The sequence below is a fragment of the Orbicella franksi genome, chromosome 8 (assembly GCF_964199315.1).
Source record: "Orbicella franksi chromosome 8, jaOrbFran1.1, whole genome shotgun sequence".
NCBI lineage: Eukaryota > Metazoa > Cnidaria > Anthozoa > Scleractinia > Merulinidae > Orbicella > Orbicella franksi.
Genome location: NC_138152.1, coordinates 20,725,585 through 20,746,971, shown reverse-complemented (window position 1 = coordinate 20,746,971; position 21,387 = coordinate 20,725,585).

Here is a 21,387-nt window from a genome sequence, read left to right as displayed (position 1 = left end):
AACTTCATATTTTTCACATATATTGTTCAATCATGCTGTCAAATTTACAAGTTCCTGCTTCATTTATGCACCCCCTTAGGGGCCCTTCCACACCTCCAATTAAACTTCCATTGATTGTGACTGCCCAACATATTTCTTTAAGGGCACAAAGTCATGTAAAGGTTTACCTCAGCTTGATTGCTAGTAAAAATCAATTGGCAAGTTAAATAATTGGAGATCTCAAATTTAAGATAGTTATACTTTGGTGGGAAGGAAAAAAATGTGACTTTTCTGTTTTATCAGCAACCAGAATAAATGTTACCAACCTTTCACTTTAATGCCATAGTGAAGAGAAAGCTAGGGTGGTGAAATTCAACCATTTTTCAGTACACAAGGATAACTGAACATCGACCAATGAAGACACAAAACAAAGCAAAATAGGGCGAATTCTCTAAGGCCAATATTAAGGTTTTCAGCCCTAACTGCTATAACACTAACTACAAATAAAACCACTAAAAATGGAACAGGCAGGGTTTGTATGGCCAGATATGGTCAGAATGAGAGCGTAGCAGGACCCTGTTGATAACAGTACTTTGTACTGAAGGGTTATCCAGGGTTAATATTCGACGATAATGATGATGATGATGATGATTTTTAGCTGCTAAGCACACTGAACGAGAATGAAGCTTATGGACTTCCAGTGTTTGAGGGAAAACGGATTCAATCAATCAATGTTTTATTTGGTAATGCAGGTTTTATGAAAAGTAGCCTTCATTTGGTGCCAAAAAATGGCATATTTCTATGTTTTCCGTGGACATTATCTGTTCCGAGAAGGAAAAAAACTAGATAAGAAAACAAGGCCAACAAACCTTCACAACAAAACCCAACACAAAAAAAAGAACAAAAAAAAAAAAAAAAAAAAAAAAAAAAAAAAGAACAGAAAAGAAAAGAAAAGAAAACTGCTCTACGATTAAAGCCAAGAAATTCTACCGTACAGCGGACACAATTACAGCACAAAAGGCCAATAAAGTCTAACACCAAGAATTGAATTCAAAGGCCTGATAACTACCAACAGAGGTGCTCCAAAACAGAGATAAACCGATCATATCGCAGGGAAATTTTGGTGGAAATCAAGAAATAAACAACTCTCAAATGGATTGATGAGAGAAACGGCCGGTTCAATCGAGAAAGGTAGACACGCAGATTAAACGTATATTATCAATGGATAAAACCTCCTATTAACAAGACTATTTGTAGCACTTTTCAGAGAGAAAACGCGAACGTTTTACGTTGATTTTTCTGGTCCGGTTTTCAAGATGGCGGTCCCGCCACTTACCCGCAACAAATATCAAGAAGAATACACGACTACGCACGCTTAAAGCTAAAACAGATTATGCACACAGACAAAAAGCAACAACAAACTGTAGACACCTACACTTAGTTAGCGAACAAAAGCGATATTAGACTTGTTTTTTTGTCTTTGTTAACCTCTGTCGTCCTTCTTCAATGGCGTAATCTGAATAGGCCACTCGAAGCGCTCACTCGTTGCTATGTGACGTCACAATGGCTGCGACGAGTCGGTCACGAATCAATACCGGAAAACAATAGAGTCACCCCCTTCCTCCTGAGCGTAATGTAAAACGCAAAATGAGCTGCTCATTTTCAGCTGTTGACAGTGTGTGCGGTCCAACACCATACGCGCCAATTGAGCTTTATGTTATTCCTCTAAAACTTCTCAGAAAGGATTTAACAGATTATTCAACTAATCTGGGTGTCAGTCGAAGTCAAGGCTTCGGGACACAGATTAACGAGACTGATGTTATTCTCATCGCGCAAGATTGCATTCACTATCAGAGGAAGACAGGGAAAGGATTACCGTATGTCCAAAGCACAGATACCAATTAACAACACATTACCAGAAGTTCAAGTCCAGTGTTCTCACCCATCTTACAATGATGAAGCGAAAAAATTAAAAAAATCCTGGTCGGGTAAACAAACAGGTGTCGAAAGAAATATATCAGGAGTTTCAAGCTTCAGTTCCAATAGGATCCGGTAAGTAAAATGAGGCATTATTCAAATTATTTCCTCGCAATTGACCTATTTTTGGTAGTTAATTTACTTTTTATATGTTACATTAAGGTATTTTCACCTTACGTGTAGTTTCTTATTAGTTCGGAAATCTCAGCCAATAACAGATGCGTTGTTTTGTTACAATGTAACATTTCCTTTAATTGAAATCAACATTTTTTTGCGTATTTTAAAACTAGTAAATCTAATATTGTTTCAGCCTGTGTAACACTGGTCGAAAAGGTCATCCAAGCAGATTAAAAGTGGAGGATGAAAACTCAAAATGTGAGGGCAATCTTTAAGGTGAATGTTTTGGGTTAAAAGTGGAACACTGTTCCCTTGGATGATATATAAACTCTGACAGCACTGCTTTATTTATTCGACCCCGAAACAATTTTGTGAAGATGCCAATAGAGTTAAAGAGTTGCGCGTCGCAGGTTCTACGTAAACATGATGTTTTTTTCTTTTTTTTGTTTTTAATTCTCATTAGCGTTCTTAAAGGTCCGGCAGCTCTTCCTATCCGTCTCTTATATCATACTTATTAAGGTATCAAAGCGGAGACCGCTAGTAATCTGGTTTCGCCACAATGTTCGTTGGTCTCTAAGGGCGGAACGAGGCGGTGTGTTGAAGGCACAAATGTAATGGCAGGCTGCTGTAAGGGTAGCCACTCTACGCAAACCTCTGTTTGGTAAGCAAATACAGACGGATTAGGAGCACTTTCTACTCAACCCCTGTGAAGGCACAAGTGTATTAACTAGTAACAAACATAACAAAGGTCACAAGAGTAATAACAATAGGCCTCAAATGTAACAAAGATCACAAGTCTAATAACAATTGCTCACAAATGTAGTAAAGATCACAACTGTAAAAACAAATGATCACAAATATAATAATACCATTTAATTGTTCAGTAAGCGTCAATGAAATACATAACTGGGTTTAGTGAAACTTTTTTCTTAACTAATGAAATTACGCTGTTTAACTTAAAAGTGACTTCACTGTACTGTCTTTCTCTCAGAGCTCTCGCCTGTGGTTCCGTTTTTAGGAATGTGCTTAGGACTTTGTCTTTACTTTCGGCATATTTCACTCACATAAACCAGCATCTCTATGAAAATTAGTGACGCGAAAGAAAACTATGTTTAGTAACACGAGATTTGATGGTGTTTTCAGACATGGAGCAATAATTTTGAATTTACCAACCACGATCGGAAGATGAGGTAAACTGAAAAGACAATTGCCGCCATGAAGCTCGTCCTGCCGCACGTTACCTGCCAATCACCTATTGTTAGAGCAAGGTGATCCCTTTCTGGTATGAATTAACATTGACGTTAAGGCGTTAGAATGCTTTACAAGGATGACGCCACCAAAAAACAAACAAACAAAACTTTTCGCTTTTATTCCGATCGAAAATTTAGTGAAGATAGGCCCACCTTTTAATTTCCAAATTTGCAGTCCCTCAACCGATGGACTGAAATTTCTCCAGCTTATTGTTGAACATTTTCCCTCAATTTATTTTGTTGTTGTTTTTTTAATTATCTTCATGATTTTTTACAGGAAGTGCAGATGATTTGTTAATCTAATTACTTTCTTTCTACGCACTTCAAAGAAACATCAAGAAATTATCGATTTATGTGTTTGCTTCTCAAGAACAAAAACATTTAAAGACGCTAGACTACATGACGCACTTTAATTTCAAAAAAGTGATGAAAGGTGTATTTTTATGAGAAGGCGTTATCTGAAGGCTCTTCCAAAAACGCGGAGTGCGGAGTGTTAAAAATAGTAAAAAAATATAGTAAATATGCAAAGAAAAATTAAAAATAAAATAAAATTTAAAAATGAATTGAAGGAATATTAAATACTTAAACAAACTAAAACTAGAAATTTAGGAAATAATTATGGTAAAAGTTCACGCTGCCTGTGGTGGACCGTTGATATCGGGACTGTCTAATCAGCGCGGGTCACGGGTAAAGAGGTGCTAAGGTTAAGTTTCACTGACTTCTAGCCGGTCTATCATCCTCTTTTCAGAAGACTCATTCTTGTCGCCACAATGGAATGTGAAAGTTAAGACTCTTGCTCGGTCGAGCGTTTTTGAAACAACTTTAACGAAATCAAAATTACGATAAAAATGTTTGCTGGCTAAAAATTTTTAAAACGAACATGACCTTTGAGCTGTCAATCTACAACCTTCGACGGATAAAAATGGAATGCAGAATGATAAAATATATGCAAGAAAAGGCGAGATGAAAATAAGAAGAAGAACAAGAGAAAAGTAAAAATGTGTAAATTAGGTGACTATTGTTTAAAAAAGAATACTATTCTGGTTTGGAATCGGCTTAGAATAATTGCCAGCATGCTTCGTAGCAGAGGTGTGCCAAGCCTCCAGAGTTTTTCTAATGCGAAAAAAGCCTTTGTCGACGACACTAGAGTTATCAAAATCTATGGAATGGTCGAATGACCACGCATGTTTCGCAATGTTTGACCATTAGTACATGTTTTGACATTCCTGATATTTTCTTTCTTACGAGTTTCAACACACCGGCCAGTTTTGCCTACATATCACCAATCACAATCGGCGCAGGGTATCTTATAAATCACGTTCGGTTAATGTTTGATAGGTGGTCTGAATTTAGGAGAAGGAAACTCTCGTTGTAAAGACTTGAAGGGCTTATTTATAAATAAAGGCTTAGTTGCATTTGTTTCATTCTTTTATTTTTCTAATCTGAAATTTCTGTTATATGGCTTAAGATTTTCTTTCCAAATTTACCGTTCAGTTTCCTATCCCGGCCATATTTGAAGACATTCCATCTCATTTGATTACTGTAAAACTTTACAATCATATATCTCGAGTAAGTTCAATATTTGCCTGTGTCGTTGAAGGTGTCAAAAAAAGTGTCAGACATTTATTATTTACTTGTTAAAGTTGTAATCTTAATAGTTTTAAGATGCGCTTGTTAATACAAATCAAACATGTTCACTTCCTTATAAAGTTATTGCGATATCTGTCAAGAGCATCATGAAAAATTAAAGAAACATTTAATACGTGATCCTCAGTTACAGCAGCACAGAGTTCATCCGTTTTAATGCTAATATGGCTTTCTAAGAGGTGCCCTCTGTAATTTTCAACTATGACCATTTGGACCAGAAAAAATCAAATTCCTCAAACTTTCTCAGATGAATGGTCTAGATAAGTGATTCACAAAAATATAACTTTCAGTTCAATTCGATTCGTATTTTAGCGCTGGGGCCACCATCTTGGTTTTGCCCCTCTGAGAGGGCTTTCAGCGGCCATTTTAGGGCACATTTTTAACAATTTGCCATAGAAAGAAAACGATTTAAATCCCGGTAAAAAACCCTTTATTCGAGACAAGCAAATGTTTCTTGTTACATTGAGAGGCTGTTTTGGCAATTTGATCATCACCTGATTTTTCTACAGAATTTTAAATTTCTTCCCTTTCGGACTACTCATGAAGCGCCACAAAAAAGGCGAAGTTTAAAGGAAAATATCGCTAAAAGTACATCACTTGAGATCCCAAAACTACCCTCCACTTAAAGAGCAATGTCTCACCTGTAAACACATGCAATAAAATTTTGGGGCAGTTAAAACTGTAAAATGTTAGAAGAAGAAGTTTAAGCTGTATTTTTGTCAACAAAGACCGCCGTCCTAATTAGCATAATAACGTGAAAATAACGATGCACAGAGAAAATAATGATATATTCCACTTACCTCGCGACATGTCGACAACTGGATGTTCCACGATGCCTCATGTTATATTTCCAGTATGTTTCAGCCACATTTTCGGTGATTAGTGTACGAAATCACTCTCAGACATCGCCACGGTTAAGCAGATTTCAACTCTCCGAAGCCCGCTTCATAACATCTATCAATATTATTTGTCTTTCGCCTCGTAAGCCGCTGTTTACAAGAAGTTTAACAATTTGCTGAGATCCTAACTGACCCAGAAGTCTGTTAGCAGCCTTTAAAATCCTTCTCTTAATCGAGGATTCTCATCAAGACCTCGTTTAAGCTCAGTTCTGTTTTAATCTGTTGTGCACCCGCCATCTTCCCACAGATTGCGTTACATTTGACAAATGCGCATTCCAATGGGTAGGGGTAGGGTGGGTAGGAAGTGAAAATGTAACTGACATTAAAGCCATTTTACGCATTTCTGTGGCTAAACTAGTTACTGGCTTTCCCAGAATGATTTGAACATGAGCTTCTGCTTGCAGGTATTTTCTAGGTTATTTTTGTAGAGTAGGTGAGGGGGGGAGGGGGGGGGGAGGTCATGTATTAAAAAAGAAAAAGAAAAAAGAAAATGATAGACAGTATCAGGTCAAAAGATTATGATCTGTGTATCTTGATCAGCTTTATCAGTTCATCATTGAGGCCAGTGAGGCCCTATTAGGGGTTTTCAGGATACTGGATATTTGGGTAAAAAGTTAACAGGATGCAAGAAATTTAGGAGAAATATTAATCGGGTAGAGCATGTTTAGATCAGATAAAATAGGACATTAATTGAGTAGGAAATCGTTAAGCTGGTTTTAACAGGATACAAGATATTTAGGACAAAAATTAACAGGATAAGGGATACACCGACACCCCCCCTCCCCCACAATGGGGCCTCAACAATGGTCAGCTATTTAGGATGAAATAAATGTATGTCAACTGCTATAAGCATTTATTCTGGACTCTTAGTACTTATATCACGGTGGAATATGAAAGTTTTGTATCAGATTTTAGGGGTTTTAAGGTTGGGTAACGCAGCTCCTTGTTAGTAATTTCGAAGCCCACACTTGTTACACTGAATAGATAGATAAAGACGAGGCTGGAGAAATAAACAGAGAATGAAATGTGTCCCGAATTCTGTACCGTTTAACACGAATTTCTTACATGGCAACCTTTGTGTCTACAAAGAGATCGAGGCACAACATTCCACACTATATTTGTAAACAACTATCCTAATTTCATTGACAGCCATTAGTTTTTGACAAGAATTTTCATTTATTACCAATAGAATACAGATAGAACTCCAATAAAAAGCCTCTTCCTTGTTTTTTTGTTTTTTTTTTTTCAGCATTATACTTGTGTCTTTCGTTGCCCGAAATGCCATCAAATGCTGCGAAAGGCAACAGACTGACAAGCAGTGCGCAAGAAAAGTTTTTCTCAGGTCAGGAAACGGCCATAAAAGTCGAAGCAATTACTGTAGCACAAAAGATGAGGCGCTCAAAAGGTGAGGCCAGAATTAGGCGGTTCACCTGTGATGAGTTCCTGACTCCTTGCCACGTTTAATCCTTCCTCTCGAGAATGGCTTCAAAGCTTAGAAACAGACAGGAGAAGGTCCTCCAAGAAGACACAACAACCGCTGAGAATCAAGCTGCAGATATTTTTGACAAGTGTCAGTTAATTCATCCAATTGCTTATGACTCATTCAACTTGTGTGCCTTAAACGCATCTATAATGTCTTTAAAAAGCTAAGCGTCAACATTAGTGCTTCGCTTGATAGATGCAGGTATTTTAAAGCGCCCTGCATAGGGCTGAAAACTAGTCCTGTGCAGACATGCAGCTGTGCTCCATCACAGAACTGAACAACATTAGCGGCTGTGGGGTGCCTCAGGCTCATAACGAATGGTGCCTACAAAATACAAACGTGTTTCCGCCAGATTAAGAAAACGTGGAAAAAGTAGATCTTAGCCAAGGTTATTAGAATCCACGAAGAAAACTGGGGGTAGTCATCAATTTTTCCGAGATAATTAGCTACTGCTGACGGTAGCATTTTTCTGAAAAAAAGATAAAGATATTTCTTCACAGATTCTCCTAAGGTTCGCCTTTACATGCAGAAAACTAAACATATTAAAAAACATCTTTAAACTATGTGGTAAGTGGTAACATAAAAACCACTTTTGATATGTATTTAATAACAGAATCGTTGCAACAGCACTCCTTTGGCTTAGCCAAAATACAGTCTACATAACTTTTCCTCACAGCCAAAAACTAATGCATTGTCGAATACGCTTGCCACTTCCAATTCATACCATAAAATGTAGCTGTAATCACCCCTTTGTTAAAAGTTAAAGGAGTTGTTTCATCCTTTCGAAAACTTTGTCGGTGTCCGTTACTTTTTTTCCTGTTACTTTCCAAGTAAGTTAAACATTGACGTCTCTCCCAGTTGCTTTGCGTGCGCATTATGCCATCTACAGTCGAATTTCAGTATGATTTTTTCTACGGATACGATAAAAGGTAGTTTTTCAGCTGGAAGCCGTTCACAGTTAGTGCTTAGCGATATGCTGCTTTTCTGGTATTCCCGGTGTTAGTACAGGCTCGTAATTTTAGTGCGAAATTTGTTTCGGCCAAAATAGATTTTTTTTTTTTAAGTCGCATGCTTGGTAGGGTAGTTAATTACGTCACTAGTTCAACCCAAGCGCGCGCCTGGCGTTTAAACCATGCCTAAAAAAGAAGGTACCGTCCTTAACTGCCCTTCAGTAATTTTCTGAGCATTTTATTTTCTGATGGAAAAGTGACACGGCTAAGAAAATGTAAGAAGTTTCAATAAAACGTCGCTTATTATTACTTCCTGCGCACTATCCATCAGTCTGTTGTCTTTTGCAAAATTTGATGGCACTTCCGGCAGCGAAAGACACAACTGTCCCGCTTTATCTGATCTAAACATGCTCTACCGCATTAATTTTTCTCCTAAATTTCTTGCATCCTGTTAATTTTTTACCCAAATATCCAGTATCCTGAAAACCCCTAATAGGGCATAACTGATGAACTGATAAAGCTGATCAAAATACACAGATCATAATCTTTTGACTTGGTACTGTCTATCGTTTTCTCTTTTTCTTTTTTTTTTAATACAAGACCCCCCCCCCCCCGCCCCCCCCCCCCCCACTACCCTGCAAAACTAACCTAGAAAATACCTGCAAGCAGAAGCTCATGTTCAAATCATTCTGGGAAAGCCAGTAACTAGTTTAGCCACAGAAATGCGTAAAATGGCTTTAATGTCAGTTACATTTTCACTTCCTACCCACCCTACCCCTACCCATTGGAATGCGCATTTGTCAAATGTAACGCAATCTGTGGGAAGATGGCGGGTGCACAACAGATTAAAACAGAACTGAGCTTAAACGAGGTCTTGATGAGAATCCTCGATTAAGAGAAGGATTTTAAAGGCTGCTAACAGACTTCTGGGTCAGTTAGGATCTCAGCAAATTGTTAAACTTCTTGTAAACAGCGGCTTACGAGGCGAAAGACAAATAATATTGATAGATGTTATGAAGCGGGCTTCGGAGAGTTGAAATCTGCTTAACCGTGGCGATGTCTGAGAGTGATTTCGTACACTAATCACCGAAAATGTGGCTGAAACATACTGGAAATATAACATGAGGCATCGTGGAACATCCAGTTGTCGACATGTCGCGAGGTAAGTGGAATATATCATTATTTTCTCTGTGCATCGTTATTTTCACGTTATTATGCTAATTAGGACGGCGGTCTTTGTTGACAAAAATACAGCTTAAACTTCTTCTTCTAACATTTTACAGTTTTAACTGCCCCAAAATTTTATTGCATGTGTTTACAGGTGAGACATTGCTCTTTAAGTGGAGGGTAGTTTTGGGATCTCAAGTGATGTACTTTTAGCGATATTTTCCTTTAAACTTCGCCTTTTTTGTGGCGCTTCATGAGTAGTCCGAAAGGGAAGAAATTTAAAATTCTGTAGAAAAATCAGGTGATGATCAAATTGCCAAAACAGCCTCTCAATGTAACAAGAAACATTTGCTTGTCTCGAATAAAGGGTTTTTTACCGGGATTTAAATCGTTTTCTTTCTATGGCAAATTGTTAAAAATGTGCCCTAAAATGGCCGCTGAAAGCCCTCTCAGAGGGGCAAAACCAAGATGGTGGCCCCAGCGCTAAAATACGAATCGAATTGAACTGAAAGTTATATTTTTGTGAATCACTTATCTAGACCATTCATCTGAGAAAGTTTGAGGAATTTGATTTTTTCTGGTCCAAATGGTCATAGTTGAAAATTACAGAGGGCGCCTCCTAAGTATGTTCAGGTAGATTTTTTCACGGCGAACAGGCTTGGGTGGCACTTGTTATTCCCTTTTTCCTTTCCTACTTTCTCTTCTACAATATATGCCTGCTCGCGGGCTAGTGCCTCTCAATACAAATGCAGATTGCATTCTGCTTTCGGGAGTATTAGCTGCCACGACTTTTAAAATTACTTTTCTCGAGAGTGGGGTGGGTGTGAATTAGCGCTACTTCTAAAACCTAATCATAACAGCAGAATTGAGCGTCATAAGTGAATGAAATGACTAAAACACAGAAAAACAGGCTGTGCCGTTTTAGTTAGCAAAGGCTGGTGATATACGAGCAGCAAGAGCAAAGCTTATTTTGTGAAGGTGAATTAATCAACATGTCACGAGCGTGGGACAAAGAAAAATTCTGAGTCCCCGAAAGGAATCGAACCCATGACCTCCCGAACACCGGGCGGACGCTCTATCCACTGAGCTACGAGAACTCATGGAGAGCGAGGTCATGGGTTCGATTCCTGTCGGGGACTCAGAATTTTTCTTTGTCCCACGCTCGTGACATGTTGATTAATTCACCTTCACATTTCATTACAGAGCTTAAAATTCACCATCTTTATTAATTTATCACTACTCACGATGACTTCGATAGCGTTGATCCTAGCAGTATGCAGGACACCTGTCATATATGAACTCAGTTAAATGACCTCGCTCTCCATGAGTTCTCGTAGCTCAGTGGATAGAGCGCCCGTCCGGTGTTCGGGAGGTCATGGGTTCGATTCCTGTCGGGGACTCAGAATTTTTCTTTGTCCCACGCTCGTGACATGTTGATTAATTCACCTTCACATTTCATTACCGAGCTTAAAATTCACCATCTTTATTAATTTATCACTACTCACGATGACTTCGATAGCGTTGATCCTAGCAGTATGCAGGACACCTGTCATATATGAACTCAGTTAAATGACCTCGCTCTCCATGAGTTCTCGTAACTCAGTGGATAGAGCGCCCGCCCGGTGTTCGGGAGGTCATGGGTTCGATTCCTGTCGGGGACTCAGAATTTTTCTTTGTCCCACGCTCGTGACATGTTGATTAATTCACCTTCACATTTCATTACCGAGCTTAAAATTCACCATCTTTATTAATCTATCAAAGCTTATTTTTTTCGCGTGAGATTCGCGTTTTCAGCTCGTTCCGTTCGTGCCTCTAAATCGGCCGTCGATAAAACCAGCAACATGGAACATTCCGGAACATTCCGGAACATCCCGAAACATCCCGGAACATCGAATAATTATAATAATTATGTGAAAAATATGCACAATTAAATTTTTAAAGATTAAATCAAACGAAAATAAAGTGGTATCAGCTCGGAAAATAAAAATGGAAACAACGAAAAAAAAAAAAAAGGAAAAAAGAAAGAAGAATGAAAGTCACTGCAATAAGTGAAGGCTAGCAACTAAGTGGAGTAATCCATTCCTTCCAGTCGTTCGCCATTAGTTTAATTACGTGACTGTCCCTTATTCCCAGATTTCGTTCTTCACAGAAAATCAAGGTGGTGGCGTTCGAACTCCTTAATCAGACCTAAAAATATGGGTACACGAGTGTGATGTCTTTATTCAATTCATTGCGTCAATACAAAGATATACGTATACACGATTTCTCATGAAGAAATAGTTTCTCCGTGAGATAGAAATAGAAGCTCTTTGGCACTAAGTTCCTTGTCGAAACTAGTTCGGACTGCTCGAGCTCTGATGACAGTATGAACAAATACAAACACAAAATTTAAAAACATTTAGCGACGCGCGCGCTGTTTTGCAGGGTCACTGGTCAAAACTTTATTGTCTCGAGAAATATTTGTTACAAGTGTTGGCGATCTAAAACTAGAAAATGTTTTTTTCCAGTACAAGTCAATACTTAATTAATTAAAAATACTTTTACCGCAGGCTATAATCTATTCATCGCTAGTCCAACTTCACGTGCAGATCGTTATCTGGCATTCGATCAAACCTAGTTTTCTATCGAGACATTCGAACACCACCAGAGTAGACCAGGCATGCGAAGTACGCGCGTGCGAGTGAACGCGCTGCCCTAATCTTCCATTACTACTAGGTAATAATAACTTGCTTGTTACTGGTGCTTTCGGAAAGGCTTGGTGGGTCATAGTGTCAGACGTTCCTAGCGGAGCGGCGCGAAAACTGGGGATGATAGAATAGAAATATGAAGACCGAACAATGACAAAACTATGGCTACTGACTTAACAAGCAACTGTATGATGCTTAGACGAACACCTCAGATGTTGAAGAAATCAGCGATCAAAAAAGAAGACGCAATCAATTACCTGGCATTCATCGTCCAAATCGTCCATGTTTGTGTTGAAAAGCAGAGTGCTGTAAAGCGACGTGAAGCAATTGGCGGCAAAGAAGAGGAGTCTGTACTCACTGTAGTCAGTTGAATGAAAACCCAACGCTTCCTACCCCTCCACTACCGACTCCCCTATCCCCAATAACATCTTTTCATTTTCGAGCTGATACCAGTTTATTTTTGTTTATTTTAGTTTTGAAAATTTAATTTTACATATTTTTCTCATAATTATTATAATTATGCAATGTTTCGGAATGTTCCTGGATGTTCCGGAATGTTCCGGAATGTTCCATGTTCCTGGTTTTATCGAGGGCCCTCTAAATCACGCATTCACTGCCAAGGGCCGCTTATTTATATTAGTCCGTGTAACTGACGATGTGTGGAGATCTGGCCCGGATAGTCGCTGTTTTAAAAACCACAGGCGATGGTGCTATCCAGTAAGATCATTTGCCTCCTTTGAATCACATTCGATATTTTTTACTATAAACCCCTGTAAACCATGCTGAATTTTCAAAATCAGGTAGTTTTCAACATGCTTTATCTCTGAAACAAAGTCGGTGACCCCCATTTTGTTTTTGCATTTCTGACACAAGTAACTCATTATCTGACTGCTCTAAAAATTAAGAAAAAATCTATCCACTGGAAAATTTTCGTGCGAACGTCCTAAAATACGGCGTTACGTGTGTAATGTGAAACCAAGGAAAAGTAACATAACGACATATCACGTGACCTCCTGACCTCAGAGGTCATTCGAGTTGTTTATTCAGTGTTCGGGGACTGATTTATTTACTTATGAGTCGACATGAGGCATATGGATATGAGAAACTAATTTACTACGGTTTGAAGCGTATATTCTATCATATTTTTAAAGGACTCTCGACTGAACAAGACGATGAAAACAGCCAGGACTGTGTGTGCCACTCAGTGTCTCGTCTCAAATATAAACATTGTCGACATTGTCGACCTTGCAAATTTTATGGCCGTTTATGCTCGCTGTTTTACTGGAAATATTTTACAGAACAGCTCACAAGGACACTGGGAAGTTAAAATGGTTTCTATAGCAGCAGAAGGAACGTAAGTAATGGTGAGTCGTTGTTTCCTGTTTTAAACCGTTGACTTCCAAAGAATAACCTTGTGATTTGCATAAAATTGAACTCGCTTACATGTCGTAACATTTTATTTTACTGACGGAGAACATTTTAATTCCCAGAGCTATAACTTTTCGAGTGAAAAAAAGCAATAACCAAGGTTTCCTAAAATGTAGATATTTTGACCAAATGATATATATACCAGAGGCCATTTATACAAGTCAAAGTTGGCCTTTATTTGTCCCTTGTTAGGAGACACAAATGGCGGCTGTACAAATACCCTTCGTTAAAAAGCTACAAACAAAACTTCAAGAAACTTATTACACGATTTTAAAGTTTAAGAATAAAATAACATTTGTGCAAAGTATTGTTTTCATAAGATTGTTTCTACGCCCACTCTGTTTTCGTAAAGAAGCGCGAAATTCTGAACATTTTAAGCCGCGAAAACCGCCATTATATGCAAATTTCGAACTTTCTTAAATTTTGGCCGTAAAATAAATTGTTGGAGCTTTAAACTATTTCTCCTTGAATAGGTTCACGCAAAGGTATGTTTTGGGGAATTAAAAGAAAAAGCGATTTGTCGTGACTGTCTTCTGATTCTCGACACTCTCAGAAAATCACTCTTAGATATCTATGTCGAGAATGAGCCTTAACTATAAGGTCTCTGCCATAAACACCTTCCACCTGATTCAGCTTTGAATTCCGTCAAACTCTCCCTCCCACGGGTAGGCACGTATTAGAGATAAGGCTATATTTAGGCTTTTATTATGATGCTCAATAATTTTGTTTAGAATTCAGAATTTTCGTTCGTGATCGCCAAATGTTTATTATTTTGTAGTTCCCTCGTTAGTCCTGTAATTCTAAGGCATGACTGCCCACAAAGTGAGCCTTGTGACTTCAAATTGTTTATCTTAAAGTTTATCGATAATACTTTAGCTCTAAGCCCCACAATTAGTCATGTTTGGGTTTGTCTACTGGCCTTGACCTGAATCTCCCGCAATGATCCTGATTAGGTTTCTTGAAACTTTACTCTCTATCCCTTGCTTCAAGAATTTTGTAGTTTGCTCTTGAGAGTCGCGTGAAAGTGTTTGGGTTAGTATTCAACAAAATTCGATTTACAATCGATGTTATCAAAGCTACGACTACGTAAGTAATGTGAAATTATCTGCGTTTTTTTTTTCTTTTAAAGCACGGTAGAAATCCAAGAGGTTATTGCAAAAATTATAAAGGGGTTAATCGTGCCTAAATAATATCATATGCATAAAATAGGGGGAGGGGAAAAAGTTTGCTGGAATGTAAGTACTGTAACTATAACCAAGTAAGTAGCAGATAAATGTTGTGCTGTCGCATTGTATTGTAAGTATTTCTCATGGTAAGTAGTGGTTTTTTTTTTTTTTTTGGTCTATTAGTGTTAAATAAAGTTAATTGAAAAAAAAAAGAAAAAAAACTACGGCTGCGTACGTGTATGCAAACAAACAATTGCGTCTGTGTTTTTATGTTTTAATCCGTCATTTTGTAGTCCTTGATATTCACCAACGTTTACTTTGCCGAAGGCTAAGCAGTTGTCTGTTTCGTAAACGAACGTTGCCATTTTTGCGACACTTAGAATTTTTTTTTTAACTATTAACGAGTTTTTCTCTACTCATTTAAAGGAAAATAGAAATTGTAAGTAACCACCCGGTATGGAACACGGTGAGTGCGTTTTCCTCCATCCAAAAAATCGTTACCAGTTTCTAGCGGAGCTTCAGCGCGCGAAGCGCGCCAGCGAAGCACCATGGGTAAGTAAAATTGGTAAGCCATCAAGCCGAGAAAATTTGGTTATGACGTCAGCGTACGAGCGAGCGAACGCCGTCCGTACAGACTCTGGGGGAAGGGGAGGGGCGTCTCGCGGTAGCCCTCACGGGGAAGCTAGGGAATGCCATCTGTTCTGGGCGGGATTTTTCAGAAAAGTCAGGGGAAAAAAAAAAACTTATTTCTATTTGTTATATTAACAAACGATCGGAGGGGTTGATCTAACGTTTTCAAGATAGGGTTTAACTGAAGCAGAACGTGAAAGAGAACGGCAGAGAGCAAGGATTGACAGCCAAAGAAGTGGCGAAGAAGATCGCGAAAGAGCGGGCCAGGGCTAGAAAGGAGGCGAGATAGTACTGAACAGTGCTGTGAATTAGATCGAGTTAGAGCTAGAGAAAGGATATGAAATAATACCGAACAATGCCGTGAGGCAGAGCGAACGACGGCTATAGAAAAGAGCTGGAATACCCGAAAAACTTACTCAGAAGACTACACAACTTCGCGCGTCGAGATGTGCAGCCGTGCAAGAAGTCACATGATTTCATCAGGTGATCAACAAGAGAAATCAAACGTGTTTCTTGTGTTTAGAGGAAAAAACACAGCGGGAAAAGAGTAGTTGATTCGTTGATCTATCGAAAAGATTAGTTCAGTTCAGTCTTCGCATCTTTTGCTGGAAGTTTCTGCCTATAGGATTCAAACTGAAGTGAACTGCCAAATTGTGGTAAGCGACTTTTCACATAGAAACTTTCGCGTTTTCCATAAAAATTATGTAGTTGCTTCGGCAAGATAAGCTTAGAAGTTAAGCTTATATCTTCAATAGGAGTTTTAAAGTCTCCCTGATTATCTGATTTGGAACCATACTGGGAGAAATTTGATAAATTTCAAACAATAAGACTAGAGTCGTTGTTGAATATAAAGTTGCATACTGTAAACAAACAAGCTTAGTTTTCTGTTGTTTTTCGTCGTATACCGATAACCTCACGTCTAAAAGTAATAGAACTGTATTTGTAAATACTGCCAGCCGAGTTTTGAAGTTTTCTTTGTGTTAGTAAGGACAGCCGCTTTGTAGGCTGCTATAATTTGTTCTTCTGTTTACCTTGAGAAGAAGGAAAACCATCGATTTGCTACCCTTGACAGCTTTTGACGCTCGTATGTTGTCATGCATACTGCGTTTACAAATTATGGAGACTTCCTCGTTTTGTTTGGTTAATTTATTGGGTTTAGTGAAATGTTTGGCTGAATTTCTTTTAAGGTTATTGGTAAAAGCCTGGTAAAGCCACGGCCGAAAAAAGGACTGCAAGCCGTCGGCGAAAATAATATTCAAATTACGCTTTGGCGCGAATAATTATTAAACTTGAACACCGCAAGTCTTTGAGATTTTGGACGTTTTCCGGCTTCTAAATGCATTTGTTGGCTTTAACTGGAATGATAATAAATCTTAAACGAATTTTCTGTAACATTTCTGGTATCCTTCGTTTGATTCAGGTGTAGTGATACCCATATTGTGTTTATGTAGTTTTCCTCGGTTTTGTTGTTGTTGTTGAAATGCCGAGTGGATGATTAGTATTACACTAGGCTTGCTGGTGCAGCAAGTATGGAATATAATTTTCCGAAATAGTAAATCCATACACTCTTCTGAAACGTGGTAAATTGCTAACAGCACCTCCATATTCCCCTTTTGCCCATCAATCAGTGACCCTGCATGCAGAGAAAGCTCTACACGGAGACGATTCCATTGGTGCCACTGCATTTGGGGATACATGGTCCCTATTTTTCAATTTTTGGGGGGCTTTTCGTGTTCAACTTTGGTGCATGTAGGATATATTTTTTTATCCATTTAGCTGTAATTTTACTGATGTCTTAATTAAACATATCTTGGATTTGGTTGACCAAATGCACATATGCATCAAAACCTCCGAGTGTGTTCAATTGTCTACATGTAGTGAAGGCAAAATATGTGTAGATGCTATAACTTACTTATAGCTTACTGATTAATTTTTGACATAATTTAATTACAAAATTATATATTTGATGGGGTCACCCAGTAGTTAACAGTCCCTGTAGTCCACAATCTTCGTGGAGAAGAAAAAAACACATCAGTTATTGAAGTTGAATTATAAAATTATTAATGGTAGCCCACATGTAAGTATTCATCCACAAAGTGTTATTTTTACCATTAATGCCAGGGGGAGTTTTTCATTGTGAATGTTGCAATGTTGCAGTGGATCTCATTATATTCCTGTATGCTGTTCTTAATACTGTACAGCTGTCATACCTTTAACCGTATCTTTTTACAGTCACTTTTGGGAAGTGTCTTAAGGCTATGTAGAATTCCAGTATTTTTTAAAAGGTAGACAGTATTAATAGCATATTTTATGAAAAAAAAAAGAACTATTGATGGATGTACGGCATGAAGGCAAATAGCAATGCACGATTATGTTACAAAATACATGTACAAATTCATGCCACCACTGAGTAAATTGTAAACATTGTAATATTTAGATTTAGCCAAGCCTAAAAGTGGAGCTCCTGGGCCAGGTAGCTCAAAGCCCGAGTAAGCTAACCCAGGATTTCGATGTGAGTTTTGTAACTTTGAGGTTTTTTTTCTGTTTATAATGTCTGGCCTTCTGTTTTGAGTTCCAATAATCTCAAACTACGTAAAACATAAGCAGTGGAAAACATTAGTATACCTTCTGAACAACCCGGCCCTGATCAAGAAGTTAACCTAGCTTGAGCCCACGATCCAATAGAAAACCAGCACTTTGTCAGCGGTCAACATTTTGAAAAACAGGTGACCTTGATGAGCTCTTAACCTGAGCCGTGATATGGTCACATAATACTGGTCAGCAGATACCTTGTTTTGACAGCTGTCAATTGACCATGACATGGATGTCCAATATCATACATGTATGATTAAACTATGGCTGCCATGTTCCGCGGCGTTGGCTTTGTTGGGCGCACCTGCCATGATCCACACTGCTAGACATGTTGACCATGAAAAAATAGTTCTATGGTTTTCTATTTGTATGCGTGCATGTGGTTCTGTTTCTATAGTTATGGGACTCCGCTTGGTGGCGGCCCCTGGGAGCTCTGCTATAGAGGTGGCTGTGTCATATACTGTTTCACATGAAATGGAAAGAAGCAATAAGTTCGTGGTTTAAGGTTACTGTATACCTTGAGAGGTGTTTCGCATCCAACAGAAGTAATGCTCCCCTTTCACACTGTACTGTAGCTACCTAAACCCCTATATCAAATTAAAGCTTATAGAGCTGGTTATCAAATGAGACCAAGAATTTTGAAATAAAATGAATTATCCAGTTATCCAGGCCCCCTAAGGGAGTGTCCAAATCACCTTTAGAAAGCTACAGGTCAATGCAATTTTTTTGCTAATTTAATATGTTACTCAGATTCTAGACCCAAAGTGCTTAAACATTACAATATGTCTGCATTTTGCCATATTCAATTTCAGTAAAAATAAAAGCTACAGAACAATTTTGAAATAGGATTAAAAAAATATATGAAGTGATTGTACAAAAATCACTCTTGGGAAAAAAAAAAATTCAAAATAAAATATCCCCTGACATGTTTTTGTTATTTACATGTCAAATTAGCTACATCGCTTAGATGCAGGCACATGGTAACCCTAAAGACCCAGCATTTACGACAGAGTGATTCTAAACTAAATCCTTATTCTAGATCTAGACTACACGATTATATCATGGTCACTCAAGACTGCATAACCTTCATGATCTAAAGGCAAGGACAAGATCAGATCTACTGACTTTTTCAAAAAGAGGAAGCTTGGGATTGCATAACCCCAGATATGCATGTTTGCCAAGATGACTTGACATCCCAATTTGTTTATATTTTGTTTTTGTTTTTTAAACCAGCACATTCAATGCAGACCGAGGACAACAAAAGAAAAGCCACTAACTAGAATGCAAACAGTTTTAAGACCTAAATGGAAGATCAACATGTCTATAATTATCTGGACCAGGACAATAAACATAAACTGAGAAGAACGCTGAAGCCACTAGATGGAATGCAAACAATTCATAGACACTGCAAAAGTGTTACTCTTTTCTTTTCAGTCCAGACTGAAGTGTCATCATGTTCAAGATCATATATTTCATGAAAAGGTTGCAAGGATCATATTTGAAATAATTTTCCTAATAGGCCTATTGCAATAGTGGATGACATCACCCCAGCAAAGACAGGAAGATCTTCCAGTGCCATTTGAAGAAACTAGTCATAAAAGGGGATAAGTGACGATTTTGGTTGCTTTTCTTTTTTCTTGCTTCAAATTAGCTGAATTTTTGCATGTGGTCTTCAATGTAATAGAAAAACGTGGTTCTGTATTTTTGTCGCTGGTTTTTGCTTTGTTTTCGAGTTAAAACGTAGGCAAAAAACTTGGCTTTTCCTAGCCATGTCTTTAGGAGTTCATTTGTTCAACAGCAAACAGGCAGACTGTTTATAGTGTATGAAGTCAAAATCAAATCCCACAGCATATAGAGCGGAAATCTGGGAACGGATTGTTTACACCAGTTATTGTGACCTGAACACAACACGTGAATCGATCGAGCGTCAAACGAAATGCCATCAAACAAAAAAGAGATGTGCCGCATTAGAGCTCTGTCAACTAATATCTTAAGCATTGTTTTAAAGTACCTTGTATGCCTGCCTGGTGGTTGAGAGGCATCATAAAGCCTCGATAAACCCGTAAGTCATCAGCAAGTTTTAAAGAATCAAAACGTGTTCTGAAACTTCGAAGGCAGCTGATATACCGTAATCGTGTTATCGGCGTTCGAAGTCAAATCGAGCTAGGTAGCAAAGTCCAAGAGCAGTTCTTGCCCAAGAAAAATACCCTCTGGTGAGTTGTGGCCCATTTGCCAAGCGTTGCTAGCGTCAAAGTTTGGAAAGCGAGAACTGGTTTTAGACTTGTATCGACCGCCATGTTTTCCCGCGCACGAGGTGTAAAGACCCTTCCCGGCATGCATTGTGATTACGTTCTGCGGACGTTTCTCGAACTGGTAACTATATTTAAACATGATAATGGCCAGCAAGTGGCGATCGATTGTAACAGATCTGTGATCCAGTTTGCGTTGATTTTATTTCAAATCGGCATGATTTGTAGTGTTTTGAGCTTCTGGGATCAGGGGACATGCAGATGTATGGAGACCCGTACGCTGCGCAGAAGGGTTAATCTGTTAATCTGTCAGCCCTATTTATAGAGCGTTTTCACGTGGAGTCATCGAATTCTTAAATCCAAAACTAAACAGCCACCAAAGTTGTTACCCTCATCAGGCATAAGAGGTACCAGCGCATTTTGAACTTGGAAGTTATGGCGGTGCGTGACATAAAGCTACGATCGCGTTTGTCGAAAACTATGTTTTATCTCGTGATTTTTTAGCCATTTAAGACGTTGCCGTATTTGGAAAAGTGCTTATTGAAATGTTTATTTGTTTCATTTTATTTTCATTTACACCTTTTTCTGACCTGAAATCAACATTTTTGAGCTTATACGTTGCGTGAAATTACCATTTTCAGGAGCCCATCATGGGCTCCTACCATTTTGCCGTTTTCTAAGGGAAACCAACGTCCTTGCCGTCACGCGTTAACGTCAAATCAACATTTTAACCTATTTAGACCTGAAATCAACATCATTGAGCTTATGCGCTGCGTAAAATTGACATTTTGCTGGTTTCTAAGTGAAACCAACATCCTTGCCGTCACGCGGTAACGTCAAATCAACATTTAAACCTTTTTTGACCTAAAATCAACATTTTTGAGCTTATACGTTGCGTGGAATTGACATTTTGCTGGTTTCTAAGAGAAATCAACCTCCTTGCCGTCACGCGTTAACGTCAAATCAACATTTTAACCTATTTAGACCTGAAATCAACATCATTAAGCTTATGCGTTGCGTGAAATTGACATTTTGCTGGATTCTAAGTGAAACCAACATCCTTGCCGTCACGCGGTAACGTCAAATCAACATTTAAACCTTTTTTGACCTAAAATCAACATTTTTGAGCTTATACGTTGCGTGGAATTGACCTTTTGCTGCTTTCT